At 35.3% G+C, this 15605-nt stretch overlaps 1 protein-coding gene across 4 annotated transcripts in view; it reads right to left on the bottom strand.

The window, feature by feature from the left end:
* The window catches only part of MACROD2 (mono-ADP ribosylhydrolase 2), a 2112402-nt gene that overhangs the window by 1502727 nt on the left and 594070 nt on the right, over positions 1-15605 (bottom strand). The window lies entirely within an intron of this gene.

The following is a 15605-nucleotide window of genomic DNA, read 5'->3' as shown; positions in this document are numbered from 1 at the left end:
CCAAAGGAACGCAGTTCCTCACCAGCAAGGGAACAAAGCTGGACAGAGAATGACTTTGACGAGTCGAGAGAAGAAGGCTTCAGACGATCAAACTACTCTGAGCTACAGGAGGAAATTCAAATCAAAGGCAAAGAAGTTGAAAACTTGGAAAAAAATTTAGACGAATGTATAACTAGAATAACCAATACAAAGAAGTGCTTAAAGGAGCTGATGGAGCTGAAAGCCAAGGCTTGAGAACTACGTGAAGAATGCAGAAGCCTCAGGAGCCGATGTGATCAACTGGAAGAAAGGGTTTCAGTGATGGAAGATGAAATGAATGAAATGAAGTGAGAAGGGAAGTTTAGAGAAAAAAGAATAAAAAGAAACAAACAAAGCCTCCAAGAAATATGGGACTATGTGAAAAAACCAAATCTATGTCTGATCGGTGTACCTGAAAGTGACAGGGAGAATGGAACCAAGTTGGAAAACACTCTGCAGGATATTATCCAGGAGAACTTCCCCAATCTAGCAAGGCAGGACAACATTCAGATTCAGGAAATACAGAGAACGCCACAAAGATACTCCTCGAGAAGAGCAACTCCAAGACACATAATTGTCAGATTCACCAAAGTTGAAATGAAGGAAAAAATGTTAAGGGCAGCCAGAGAGAAAGGTCGGGTTACCCACAAAGGGAAGCCCATCAGACTAACAGCAGACCTCTCAGCAGAAACTCTACAAGCCAGAAGAGAGTGGGGGCCAATATTCAACATTCTGAAAGAAAAGAATTTTCAACCCAGAATTTCATATCCAGCCAAACTAAACTTCATAAGTGAAGGAGAAATAAAATACTTTACAGACAAGCAAATGCTGGGAGATTTTGTCACCACCATGCCTGCCCTAAAAGAGCTCCTGAAGGAAGCACTAAACATGGAAACGAACAACTGGTACCAGCCGCTGCAAAATCATGCCAAAATGTAAAGACCATCGAGACTAGGAAGAAACTGCATCAACTAACGAGCAAAATAACCAGCTAACATCATAATGACAGGATCAAATTCACACATAACAATATTAACTTTAAATGTAAATGGACTAAATGCTCCAATTAAAAGACACAGACTGGCAAATTGGATAAAGAGTCAAGACCCATCAGTGTGCTGTATTCAGGACAACTATCCCACATGCAGAGACACACATAGGCTCAAAATAAAAGGATGGAGGAAGATCTACCAAGCAAATGGAAAATAAAAAAAGGCAGGGGTTGCAATCCTAGTCTCTGATAAAACAGACTTTAAACCAACAAAGATCAAAAGAGACAAAGAAGGCCATTACATAATGGTAAAGGGATCAATTCAACAAGAAGAGCTAACTATCCTAAATATATATGCACCCAATACAGGAGCACCCAGATTCATAAAGCAAGTCCTTCGTGACCTACAAAGAGACTTAGACTCCCACACAATAATAATGGGAGACTTTAACACCCCACTGTCAACATTAGACAGATCAATGAGACAGAAAGTTAACAAGGATACCCAGGAATTGAACTCAGCTCTGCACCAAGTGGACCTAATAGACATCTACAGAACTCTCCACCCCAAATCAACAGAAGATACATTTTTTTCAGCACCACACCACACCTATTCCAAAATTGACCACATACTTGGAAGTAAAGCACTCCTCAGCAAATGTAAAAGAACAGAAATTATAACAAACTGTCTCTCAGACCACAGTGCAATCAAACTACAACTCAGGATTAAGAAACTCACTCAAAACCGCTCAACTACATGGAAACTGAACAACCTGCTCCTGAATGACTACTGGGTACATAACAAAATGAAGGCAGAAATAAAGATGTTCTTTGAAACCAACGAGAACCAAGACACAACATACCAGAATCTCTGGGACGCATTCAAAGCAGTGTGTAGAGGGAAATTTATAGCACTAAATGCCCACAAGAGAAAGCAGGAAAGATCCAAAAACGACACCCTAACATCACAATTAAAAGAACTAGAAAAGCAAGAGCAAACATATTGAAAAGTTAGCAGAAGGCAAGAAATAACTAAAATCAGAGCAGAACTGAAGGAAATAGAGAGAAAAAAAACCCTTCAAAAAATTAATGAATCCAGGAGCTGGTTTTTTGAAAGGATCAACAAAATTGATAGACCGCTAGCAAGACTAATAAAGAAGAAAAGAGAGAAGAATCAAATAGACGCAATAAAAAATGATAAAGGGGATATCACCACTGATCCTACAGAAATACAAACTACCATCAGAGAATACTACAAACACCTCTACGCAAATAAACTAGAAAATCTAGAAGAAATGGATAAATTCTTGGACATATACACTCTCCCAAGACTAAACCAGGAAGAAGTTGAATCTCTGAATAGACAAATAACAGGAGCTGAAATTGTGGCAATAATCAATAGCTTACCAACCAAAAAGAGTCCAGGACGAGATGGATTCACAGCCGAATTCTACCAGAGGTACAAGGAGGAGCTGGTACCATTCCTTCTGAAACTATTCCAATCAATAGAAAAAGAGGGAATCCTCCCTAACTCATTTTATGAGGCCAGCATCATCCTGATACCAAAGCCGGGCAGAGACACAACCAAAAAAGAGAATTTTAGACCAATATCCCTGATGAACATTGATGCAAAAATTCTCAATAAAATACTGGCAAACCGAATCCAGCAGCACATCAAAAAGCTTATCCACCATGATCAAGTGGGCTTCATCCCTGGGATGCAAGGCTGGTTCAATATATGCAAATCAATAAATGTAATCCAGCATATAAACAGAACCAAAGACAAAAACCACATGATTATCTCAATAGATGCAGAAAAGGCCTTTGACAAAATTCAACAACCCTTCATGCTAAAATCTCTCAATAAATTAGGTATTGATGGGACGTATCTCAAAATAATAAGAGCTATTTATGACAAAGCCACAGCCAATATCGTACTGAATGGGCAAAAACTGGAAGCATTCCCTTTAAAAACTGGCACAAGACAGGGATGCCCTCTCTCACCACTCCTATTCAACATAGTGTTGGAAGTTCTACTCCATAATCTTAAGGGAACTTAAGAGTGAACTAAAATTTCTCAAAAATCAAGACATTTAAAAAGAAAAATTTGAAAAAGGTAGTCTTCTAATCAGGTTACAAATCTAAAAATAAATGCAATAAAATGCTTCTAAATAATATTACTTTAGATTATAAACAATTGTTCATATACAATTTACATACAAATTATAACAATACAGGTGTTCTTTGGTATGCATGCAGTATTACGAATTCTCCATATACCTCTATCTAGACACCACCACACCATAAGTCTCCGAGAGTCTAGGTGTCAATCTATCTGAACAATATCTTAATTATTGCACATAACAATAAAGCAATAAAACTTTATTTGGATCTGACAGTCCATCTGTTAAAGCTCCTGTCATATCAAATAAATGAAAATAAATCAAACATTATTTCATGAAAATAGTTTCTGAGTTTCCTAGTATATTAATAAGGTCAAATTCTAAAGTCTATTAATAAGAGAGAAATTAAGAGGCAAAAAGGCTAATTAAAATTCAATATATTTTATTAGTTTATTTACTGTTATGTAAACCTTGGAAAGAAATGACTCTGTGAAATTAGTGCTAAAATAAGTGTTGTCATTTCCTAGAAATCAATTAACACTGTCCACAGGTAGTGGTAACAGGGTAGGTAAAATATGACAAACTCTTATGTTCATAGATCTATGGGAGGATGCAGAAAACATGTATAACAATATTCTCAAGAAAATCACTTCAGAAAAGTTTTCTTTGTGATATTCAAACATGAAATGCATTACTATCTAAAATAATAAAGCTGAGTAATAATCATTAATAAAATGAGTTGTGACATTTTAAAATTTCCTATTTTTCCCTTTTCTTATCTCTGTAAATCCCAGAAATAGGCTGTACTTTCTTATATCCAACCACATATGATTTGGTGAGGCAGCCACAGAATGATGTCTGTATCTGAATATTCTAGAGGTCAGTTTTTTATCCTATCTTTAGTGCCTGTATATCCAGGCATGTATACACACATGCGTGCACCTGTGTGTGTGTGTGCGCGTGTACTTTAAGTACAGTCATTCATTCCCATGAAACAAAGCGTGGTTAGCAAGCAAGTCTTTCTGCCTAGCAGCTGCAAAAACTCATGCCTCTAACATATTTAAAATTATTTTAAATAAAATCCTAATCATCCTACTTTTAAAAGGTCTCTATAGAAAATTCTTTAAAACGGATAGCAAGTTCTTGTCCCCTCTTTTGTCCTCTCAAAATCTTTGGCTGGTGAAAATGCACAGGTTAGATACTATTAAGAACTAAGCAGTAGAGCTTGAATACTTAAATATGTAAATATACATGCTATTAAACATTTTCACATTCAGCAGGTCAAAACAAAGAGAAATGTGAATAGATAGAGAAAAGAAAAAGGACCAAATTGCAGCCTTATGTGTACCCCTGAGCCCTGTTTGACACCGGAGAGACAGAGAAGAGACATGGTAGCAGCCATTACTGTCTCCATTTAATGACACAAGCAAAACCTCTGAGAATCCTGGTATCTCCCAAAGGGTATGTACAAGTCATGCATGATTCATGTTGTTAGAAATTATTCCAGTCAACTTATAGAATGGAGACTCTGTTGTAAAAATTTGGAGGTCAGCCCTAAAATGATTTATTTATATAACTAAAGAAAAAAATGTGAGAATTATAGTTACAGAACATAAAAATATTATAAGCTTTGAACATTTTAGTATCAGTAAGTTATAAAAACAGAAAGTAGAGGGAGAACAAGTAGAAAAGTGTAAACATGCTGATATTCTAATTTTGTATACAGAGGTTAAAAGATAATGCTTGAAGCATCGAGTAATAGGAATTCGAGTATATAACCAAAATATATGAGCTATAAAGTTAGTAGGTCTACTAACTTTATCCTCTTCCATAGCTGACCACTCTAGAGATTACTTGTTCTAGCAGATATGATTAAAATGTATAAGGTATTAAAACTGCTAGATGCTAGCTAGAATTTTTTTATGTAAAATAAATTATTTGTGTAAATTAAATTCATATATTTTAATTTAAAAAAATACACTGCTAAAATGTTTAACATACATCCCTTAAAAAGTGTAAATTCAAAGAACACAATTTTTATACTTATGAGGTTCACAGACAGAGCAGGCAATTTTATCTTCACTTGATAAATATTTCTAACAGGTAGTTTATTGCTACCAAATATAAATACTGAACTTTGCTTCTGCTTTTAAAGTTCATACCATCTCTTTAGGTAGAGATCTTCTCATTCATTTTAATTACTAAGAAATGCTGCTTTAGAACAAATATGGTATCAAGAACGTTACAACTCATGGAATTAAATTGATTCAGTACATTTGTGAATCTTGTGTCTCTGTGTGTGTTATAATATGAAGCCTGAAAAGGATCACATCACTGTAAATTCTATGATTACAGAATCATAGACCTTGTCTATATGGTATAAATACACACACACACACACACACACACAAACACTTCAATACTTAATACAGTATTGTATTTTGAGGATAAAAAGACAGAAGCAGCTCTTTCAGGAATGAAACTTAGTATAGACATAAATATTTTAGTTTATGCCATAATTAAACACTATTATACGTGGAGTAAGGTTTAAAGAATTTAAGAAAATTTAGATGTAATGTTTCATTTGCTTCATATATTTCCAGGCACTAATATTTGATGTGCACACATTTATAATAGTTATGTTTTCCTGATAAATTGTTCTTTTTATAATTATACAATGTCTCTCTTTATCTCTAATAATGTTTCTTTGCTCTGAAGTTTGTCTGGTAAGAATATAACAATTTCTTTTCTTAAATTAATGTTTACATGGTACATATTTTTCCATGCTTTTACTTTCAACCTACCTATATTGTTGTATTTGAAGCAAATTTTTTATAGACAGCATATGGTTGGGTCATGTTTTTTATCTATTATGTCAAAATCTGTCTTTTAATTAGTTTATTTAGACCATTTACATTTTCAGCCTTATTAATTCACATACCAGGCCCTTTAAAAATACACGATTAAATGGTTTTTGTATGTTCATAGACTCTTTCAACCATCACCACAATCAATTTCTGAACATTTTCTTCATCCCCCAAAGAAACTCATGCCATTTGTATTCACTCCCTATTTCCCCCAACAATCAGTAATCTGCTTACAGCCTCTACAGATTTGCCTATTCTAGACATTTCATATAAATGGAATAATACAATATGTAGTCTTTTATGACTAGCTTTTTTTTCATTCAGCATAATTTTTCCAAAGTTCATTTATCTTGTATCAGTACTTGATTCCTTTTTAAGCATGAACAATTTTCCATTTTATGAATATATTTTGTTTATCCATTCATGAGATGATGGACATTTAAGTTGTTCCATTTTGGGGCTATTATGAATAACACTGGAATGAAAATTAATGTGCAATTTTTAATGTAAATTTTTTTAATCTCTTGGTTATATACCTATGAGTAGAATTGCCAGCTAATATAGTAATTCTATGTTTAACAATTTGATGATCTGCTATACCATTTTTCACAGTGACTGCACCATCTTACAGTCCCACCAGCAATGGGTAAGTGTTCTAGTTTCTCCTTATCTTGGTCAACAATTGTTATTATCTGTCTTTGTTGGTAATAGCTATCCTAGTGAATAAAAGTGGCTTGTCATTGTGGTTTTGATTTACATTTCCTTGAGAGCTAATGATGTTCAGCATCTTTTCATGTATTTATTAGCAATCTGAATAACTTATATGGAGAAATATCTATTCAGAACCCTTGCCTAATCCAAAATTGCGTTATCTGTCTTTTAATTAATGAGGTATATGAGTACTTTATGTATTTTGGATACAAGTTTCTTATCAGATGTATGCTTTACAAATATTTTCTCCCATTCTGTGACCTGTATTTTACTTTCTTTATGGTGTGATTTGAAGCACAAAAGTTTCAATTTAGATAAAGTCCAGTGTATGTATCTTTCTTTTTGTTGTCAGTGCTTGTACTTTTGGTATCATATCTAAGAATTCATTGCACAAGGTCATGAATTTTACACCTATGCTTTCTTCTGAGAGTTTTATAGCTTTAGTTCTTCCACTTAGATCTATGATCCATTCAGAGTTAATTTTTATATATGGTGTAAGGAAGGGATCTAACTTCATTCTTTTGCATGTGGATATCCAGTTAGCCCAGTACCATTTGTCAAAAACACTGTTCTTTCCCCCATTGAATTGTCTTGGCACTCTTGTTGTAAATCAATTGGCCATCAATGGAAGGCTTTATTTCTGGACTCTTAATTCTATTCCATCAATCTATCTGTTTATCCTTAGGCCAGCCCCATGTTGTCTTCATTACCGTAGTTTTACAGTTTTAAAATCAGAAAATCTAAGTATTTAAACTTGGTTCTTCCATTTCAAAACTGTTTGAACTATCCTGAGTCCCTTGCATTTCCATAGATCATTTAAATTTAAAGTAATAAAATTGGGTTTATTGACATATTAGGGCTTAAGACTGCCATTTTATTACTTGTTTTCTCTTTGCTTCCTCTGTTTCTCTTACTTTCCTTCGGGTGACTTGATCATATAAAAATTTCTATCTTGACTTCTTTATCTTTTTAAAAGTATATTGCTTTGTATAATTTTCTTAGCAGCTGCTCTAGAAAATAACAATATACCCATGTAACTCATCAAGTCTAATAGTATCAACGTATGGGAACGACGGGATCAAATTCTGTTTAGCACCACTGAAATCACGGAGGGAGTAAGATTTGAGTTTTCCAGTGGTGTTTGGCAGATACTGCCAAAAATTTTCTGGTGTAAAGCCACCCTTCACCTGGTCCTTTGCCTAAAGAAAACAAGATTTTCTTGGAGCTTCTTTATCTGTACTTTCTGGCAGTTCTGGCAGTTCTGGCAGTTTGGAGGCTTCTGTAGCACCTAGCTCAGGATATATGACAGATAACACAAAAATTCAAGGAACTCACTGCTTTGTAGTTCAAGTTCCAAAAATTCCTAAGCAGTTCACCCTCTTCTTCTGATCTTTGAGAGACTTCCTTACCATCTTCATAGCATTGTATCTAGAAATTTTTAGTTATAAGGGAGAGAACCCGGAAGGAATGAGGCTACTCCATTTTGGTGGAACTGAAAGTAATATTTCATTTTAGTATTTAAAAATGCCTATTTGTGTCCTTTGACCTTCACTGATATACTCTGATGTTTCTACCAGTATCTTAGAGGGTTTGACTACTTGGGTGAAGGTACCAAATTATTTCTTTTGTTGTTCATATGCAGGCAAACATTCATTTATATTTATCTAAAAGTAATTGTAAACATTTGAAAATAATTATATGGTTAAGTCACTTCAATTAGTTAAAACAGTTGGATGAGAACACAACAGAATATTTCAAGCAACAGCTGAGTAGAAGATTTTAATCTCATTACAACTGATGTCAGCATTCTACCTGAGGCAAAACTAATTGCAGCAGCTTCCGCCCACAGCCCCACCTCACCACATACTCATCCCAGATAACCATGCAAAAGAAACTGCACTAATAAAGGGGGAGCTTTCATTTGCGCCTTTACAGTTATGTATAAGCTAGAGCACAATGTCCCCCATGTACCTAACAGAAAGTGTCCATGCCCTTTCCCAGGCCTCTCCTTAGTGCCAGCATCTGGGATGGAATGCTGGCTGGATGTGCTATTTTATGGGAACAAAAGGAATATATGTGTCTTCAAGGAGGATGAACCTAATTTAGAGTCTCAGGTCCACCTTGAGTAAGCTACTCAACATCTCAGAACCTCAGTTTCCTTGTCTATAAAATATGGGCTCCAGGAGCTTTTAATTCTCTTGAAGAATTAAATGAAAGTATGCACCTCTCAGAGCCAGTACCTGGCTCAGAAAATGCTAAATAAGTACATATTTGACCCCCTGAGTTGGCAATGACAAAACAGTGGAACTGGAGGGGCTCACATAACTCAGGAACACCAGAATTGGTTTAAATTAGAATTCCCCCAAATTCTACTAGAATTTTAAAAGAATATATTCTACTACTAGAATTTGGGGGGAATTCTAATTTAAGCTTATATATTCTTTTAATTTTTTGGGTACATAGTAAGTGTATATGTTTGTGGAGTACATGAGATGTTTTGATACGGGCATATGCAATGTAAAATAATCACATCATGGAGAATGGGGTATCCCTCCCCTCAAGCATTTATTCTTTGTGTTACAAACCCTAACCCAATTACACTCCTGTAGTTTTTTAAAATATACAGTTAAGTCATTGTTGACTATAGTCACCTTGCTGTACTATCAAACAGTATGTCTTATTCATTCTTTCTGTTTTTTTAATACCACTAACCATCCCCACCCCCTACCTCTAACCTATATATTTGAAGGAAGTATGTCTCCCCAAAATATTAAAACAAATAAAAAACCTTGGTCTCAAAACACACATGCATTTAATATGAGTAAATATAAAAATTTAAACCCTCCTGATAAATCTTTCCTTATAGGTGATCAGATTTCAAGTATACTTTTTCTAAAAATATATTCAGGGACAAATGTTAAGAACTTTTACTTTAATTCTGTACTATTTTCCCCCTGAGAGTTATTTAAGGACTAAAAGGAATTTTAAAATAATGTGTAGAAAATGTAAAGGTTCTTTCATACATATCTGTTAGGCATAAGTGGCAGAATTCAGATAATTCAATACACACTCATCCCTCCCTTTTCCCCAGTTCTCTCTGAAAACTGGAGGGTAGTTTGGGGTTAAGTGGAGTTTCTGAAGATCAAACTACTGTCATAAGTTCTACTGTTTGGGCCTACAGAGCCACGGGAGCACTCAAAACAGTGATTCCAGTTTATCAAATTAATGTTCTCCAAAAGAGTAAGTCAGATTCTCCAGGCTGGAATTCTGGAATTCTCACCACAGATAGGTTGCACAGCCCTGGCAAATCACTTAGCTGTCTGAGCTTCAGTCTCCCAGCTAAGTGGCGACAGCAGCACAGCACACCACATTCTATAAGAATTTTCTCATCTAGCCTGACCACGCCCTTCAGAGTCAAAGGAAACGTCAGCAGTCATTACTGACCTCATTTAAGGACAGAGAAATGAGGGTTCTGAAAATATTCGTGTTTCCCGAAGGGTGATATACAAATCGTGGATGATTCATAGGCAACCTTTGAGAAAGGAGAACTACTGACTTTGAGGAATGAAGAGAAAAACTGGCAAAAGATAGGGACATGGGGGAAAAACTGAATTCCCAAATAATAGCAGCTAGCAAATATGAAGCTGGCAAATGAAGGTATTAAAAATGAGCAAAACAGCTGTAGAAGACCTGGGAAATGACCCATTCAAGAAGTTGACTTCTATGAACAGCTGATTCATAACGCCATTGAGGGCCAGGAATTTCAACACTGAATAGTAACTTAAACTCTGTGATAAATGGAAAACCATGCTCAGAATTTTGAAATGTCTTAGACCATGGAAGGAAATAAGTGTAGAAGGAAAGTTCCCTGATTTCTTACTTCAAATCGGACCAGGTCCTACCTCATGTAAGGCCAACTTTGATGGTCATTATCCAGCTTCCCATGACTCTAAATTCCACTTCTGTAGTTTTGGAGTAGGTGCAGTCATGCACTACATAACAACATTTTGATCATTGATGGACTGCATAGACAAGGTGGTCCCATAAGATTATAGTGGAGCTGAAAAGTTCCCATTGCATAGTGATGCCATAGCCATCATGACATCATAGCACAATGAATGATACTGATGTAAACAAACCTACTGTGCTGCCAGTCATACAAAAGTATAGTACATACAATTATGTACAGTACATAATAATTGATAATGAAAGACTATGTTACTGCTTTCTGTATCTACCATACTATTGATTGCTGTTTCAGAGTATACTTCTTCTACTTAAAAAAAAAAAAAAAAGTTAACTATAAAACAGCCTCAGGCAGGTCCTTCAGGAGGTATTCCAGAAGAAGGCACTATTATCATAGGAGATGACAGTTCCATGCATGTATTGGCCCTGAAGACATTCCACTGGGAAAAGATGTGGAGGTGGAAGACAGTGATATTGATGACCCTGGTCCTGTGTATGCCTGGACTAGTGTGAGTGTTTCTGTATTAGTTTTTAACAAAAAAAAAATTAAGTAAAAAAAAGAAATTTTAATATAGAAAAAAGCTTATAAAATAAGAATATAAAGAAAAAATTTTGTACAACTGTACAATGTATTTGTGCTTTAATCTAAGTATTATTACAAAAGAGTAAAAAAGTTAAAAATAATTAAAAGTACATAAAGTAAAAAAGTTACAGTAAGCTACAGTTAATTTATTATTGGGGAAAGAAAAAATATTTTTAACACATTTAACATAGCCTAAGTTCACTGTGTTTATAAAAGTCTACAGTAGTATACAGCAATGTCCTAGTCCTTCACATTCACTCACCACTGACTCACTGACTCATCCAAAGCAACTTTCAGTCCTGCAAGCTCCATTCATGGTAAGTGCCCTATACACAATTACCATTTCTTAATCTTTTGTGTCATATTTTTACTGTACCTTTTCTGTGTTTAGATATGCTTAGACACACAATACTTATCATTTTGTTACAATTGCTTACAGTATTCACTACAGTAACATGCTGTACAAGTTTGTAGCCTAGGAGCAGTAGGCTATACCATATAGCCTAGGTACATAGTAGGCTATCCCATCTAGGCTTTTGTCGGTTCACTCTATGATGTTCACACAACAACATAATTGCCTAATGATGTATTTTTTTCAGAACATATCCTTGTCTTTAAGCGATGCATGACTGTGTTTTTAATAAGACTCTCTACTGATGCTGAAGCCCAACAAAGTCTGAAATCCTTGTATACCAAAAGGCTTTTTTGTTCTTCCATGCGCACTTTACTCTTCTTGTAGCTAAATCTATTTTGGGATAAAGGGTGGTCATTTGCTACTTTTCTGAGAAAGAGGTGCCTTCTCTATGACCCTTATCCGCCCCCACCCCCACCCCCACATAGAGATATGAATAGTTTAAATTTTACTGTATTATAAAGATAAAAACAGGTAGCATAAGAGAGAACTCAAAGGGTCATTTAAATGAAATGAATGAAAAATTGAGTCATTTTTGAGAAAATCTAGGAGCCATTGAATTATTCCAAGGTCACATGAAATAAAGAATAAAAAACAAATGTTCAGATACCAGGTTCAGCATGCCAGTCATTATGCTTTCTAATCTCCCTGAGGAGAAGCCTTTGTCATTTTAAGGAAAAGGATAAAAAGCATATACTTTTATCTGTAAAAAGGATTAAAGAAATTAAACATTTGTATTAAGTGCAATATTCAGTCAGTGCTATCTTGAAAACAATTTAATACTTCACTCAAAAAAGTGAAATAAGTAGAGTTTTACCTTTAAAATAACTACAGACATATTCATGCATATACAGTCATCAAAAGAATGTTATAAAATTACAGCCAACTTTAGAGCAGAAATTGGATAACAGCTCAGGAAAACACCATTCAAAATTGAAAGTTAATTAAAATTTAAATGACAGAATATTAAGTTGCCTTTTTATCTTTTATAATTTTAATTTTACTCAATAAATACAAAGGTCTATTCTTATATACTCCTTTTCCAAAACTTCCTATGCATAGCTATATCTCAACAGTAATCCACCACAAAAGTTGTGCAGGGAAGTTTTCCCTTCCACTTCAGCCATCTTTGCAAAAGGTAATAGTTGTGATGGGCAGTAGTGATCACCCTCAATCAATCTGTATCCCAGGCCACCTGGTATATTTGTAAACAAAAATATACTGTCAACATAATGTGTCTATTTTCTTCAACGTAACTTACTATGTCAAAAAATTATGAGGTGTGAAGAGAACTGTCCTTTACCATGTTCTACATCTGATTCCATTACAAGAGAAGACGAACATTTTCATGACATTCATCTATTGCAGTGAAAGCAATACCATCTTTTCAACTATATATAATTTAATATCATTATTTAAATCAATATTTGAAAACTAATAGATTATTGAAGCACAAGTTGATTTAATTTACACTATACTCTACAACTATGCACTGCATTAAGGAACCAATTCCATTACATTTTGGATCCAATTCCTAGGACAAATTAAATCTTAATTTTCATGTTTCCCAAAACAATCTACATGATAAAATTGCATAGAAAGACTGACAGAGCATGAACTGCTTGTATGGAGACCTTATATCACAGAAGTTATTCATCCAAACCTACTAACAGTTACATTCATTGAAAAAGGAAAAAAATCATAATTTCCCTCTCCAACTTGAATATCTTCTGCATAAAAAGAAAGGGTAACAGCAAATATATGCAGTTCAAAAAATAATGCAATTAGTTACTGTCTTCATTTGGAATGAAATTTATGAGGAAGCAGAGCATTATTAGGCCTCAAAAAAATAAAAAACTGCTACTGATAAAACATGCAAATCTCCAGTCAACATCTCTAATCACATTCTACTATGCCTCCTTGCTTTCAGTTTCCACCTAAGGCCATTGAATACTGACTATGATCAGATACTTTTCCAGGCACTGGAGTTACAATGATGTGCAACAATAGATGTAAACTATAAACTCTGCTTTTGTGAATTTAGAGTCCAAAGCCCTTATGTTTCTTTCCAAATAGGAGAGAGGGCTTTTCTTGGTACTCCTTTTAGCTAAACTATTTAGTAGGAGGGGGAAATTTATTTCTCACAGTTCTGGTGGTAGGAACGTCTAAGTTCAAGGCACTGGCAGATTTGGTGTCTGGTGAGAGACTGCTTTCTAGTTCATAGACTTATGTCTTCTCCTCTCACTATGTCCTCGCATGGCTGAAGAGGGAGGGGTGTCTCCAAATGACCTAATTATCTTCCAAAGGCCCCACCTCCTAATACAATCACATAGGGTATTAGGATTTCAACATGAAAATTTTCAGAGGGACACAAACATTCAGTCTATAGCAGAAAGAGAAGGGAAGGAAAGTGAAGGAAGGGACAGGGAAGGGAATGAAGGGACAGGGAAAGGAAGGCCATTAAATTAGAGGTGGAGCTGAATGATTAACTACATGGGCTTAAAGGTATAATTGGGCCGGGCGCAGTGGCTTACACCTGTAATCCCAGCACTTTGGGAAGCCGAGGCGGGTGGATCACCTGAGGTCAGGGGTTCAAGACCAGCCTGGCCAACATGGTGAAACCCCGTCTATATTAAAAATACAAACATTAGCTGGACATGGTGGCACATGCCTGTAATCCCAGCTACTCGGGAGGCCAAGGCAGGAGAATTGATTGAACCTAGGAGGTGGAGGTTGCAGTGAGCCAAGATGGCACCACTGCACTCCAGCTTGGGTGACAGAGCAAGACTCCATCTTAAAAAACAAAAAAGGTGTAATTGATATGAAAATAGTTATAAAAAGGTGTAATTGATATGAAAATGGTTATCAATGTGTCAATAATACTATGCATTACAAACAATGGTGATAAATTAAGAGATTTCACCACAGTGATATTTGAATGACTCTAAGATTTGAGTTTTTCAAGGGCAAAGATCACACTGTACTCCCCCTTCTGCATCTCTAGCACCTAGCACAGTGACTGACATAAGATAAATACCTGGTAAATGTTGAGTGAATCAATGACTAAATCTTACCTCCTTATCATGGATTGGGCAGAGGGCTAAAATTTATTAATTCTGACTCTGCCTTGAAAACATCTGAAAAAAAAAGTAGAAGTAAACTTCCAAGCATAATTACCCCTATGTGATTTAAAAGAAATCACATAAAAATTACTAAAATAATCATAACAATCAATTTTACAGCAGGGCAAGAAACAATTGAAAATGCTTGATGTAAAAATATTACTTATTTACATATAAGACAGGTGAAAAGAACAGTTTACAAAACACATTAATAATTTTAATTTAAAAGAAAACTGGTATATACAGTATTTATTCTTAGGTCTACTTTTTTCTATTTCATTATTTTGTTAGGACAATATGACATTAACATTTAAAGGGGTCAAAGAACATATGAAGAAACTACTTTCTTAAGTAATTCTTCCTCTCCCCCCAATATAGATTTTAGCCCACCCTATAAACTCATTAGATACTTGATGCCACCAATAAATTGAGTGTGGTTTGTTCTCTGATAATGTCTCAGACGAGAATGGTGTGCATGGCAGTCATTGCTGGTGCACTGCCCAGATCTCCATGACTTGGACAATTTCGGTGCTGTTGGTATGACTTCTAGAACATGTGTCTCTTTGCCTGAGGGCTCTCTCTGGCCACTAGAGTGGGCCTTCTTTGCCTGTAGGCATGGAGCGCCATAACTTCTGGGAAATTCATGTCCTCCAGTGCTCTCATCCTTCAGGTGGGATAGCTCCGAGGCACGTGCAGAGTTCCCCAGTAGAAACAACCCCAGTTGCTCCAGGTTAATTTGCTTGTCACCCTTTTTTTAGCCTCATCCATTCCCTTTTTTATTTCCCCCACTCCCCTGTTTGTGTAATACTTCC

Source organism: Pongo pygmaeus, chromosome 21 (assembly GCF_028885625.2).
Source record: "Pongo pygmaeus isolate AG05252 chromosome 21, NHGRI_mPonPyg2-v2.0_pri, whole genome shotgun sequence".
Lineage (NCBI taxonomy): Eukaryota > Metazoa > Chordata > Mammalia > Primates > Hominidae > Pongo > Pongo pygmaeus.
The sequence above is the reverse complement of the archived record's forward strand: the minus strand, read 5'-3'. Positions and strand labels throughout refer to the sequence as shown.